The sequence below is a fragment of the Sciurus vulgaris genome, assembly GCF_902686455.1.
Source record: "Sciurus vulgaris genome assembly, chromosome: 3".
NCBI lineage: Eukaryota > Metazoa > Chordata > Mammalia > Rodentia > Sciuridae > Sciurus > Sciurus vulgaris.
Window position 1 is genome coordinate 66,588,091 of NC_136463.1, and position 799 is coordinate 66,588,889.

The window sequence follows — 799 nt, forward strand, 5'->3', positions numbered from 1 at the left end:
TGCTGAAGGACAAGAACAATATTCACTACCTCTGAAGTATCTCTTTACCCCCACTCCTAGGTCGTTTGTGTTATACACATTACAGAAACTTTAAATTTCTCTAGTGAAGTGTTCAGGATAGTGCTGCGCACACAATAGGTTAGTACGTGTTAACTGACCTTAACAATATTCAGACAGTAATGATGGAATAAGGTGAGATTTCCGAGTTGTCTCCCTGCCACACCGCTTCGGGGCTGCGGATTGAAGCTAAAGCCTTACTACCCGCTAGGCAAGCGCTCTACCTTTGAGTTACATTCACAGCTCTTCTAAGATCTTTTAATTACCTCTTGGTTTCCTCCATCATTTTCAGACAGGATCGTTGAATTAGAGGAGAGTGCTACGAGGTCTGCTTCAGGGGTATAACTTTGGTAGACGCCTCAATCCAAGCCCAGAGTGGCCAGGCAGACTCTGTAACTGCCCCAGAACATCTGTTTTGAGATTGGAATTCTTCATGGCCAAAATATGCCAAGAGGTCACTCACCACCAGACTGAAGAGCAGTCCCAGGCTTCGCAGTCCGGGCTCTGCAGGGTGCGCCCGGGGCGGGGCGCCTGTGTCAGCTGGATCTCGGTCTGCACTCGCGCTGTTCCCTTCGGAGCCACGCCCTTACTCCGTGCAAGCAGCCAGTTGGCCCTCATGGCTCCCAGGCGCGGGGCGGGGCGGGGGAAGGAGGGAGACAGCTGGCTGGCTGGTGGGTGCAGGGGGCGGGGCGCGCGCGCGCACCAACGCTTCCTCGCTCAGCGTTGCCCCTGCGCGCGCGGC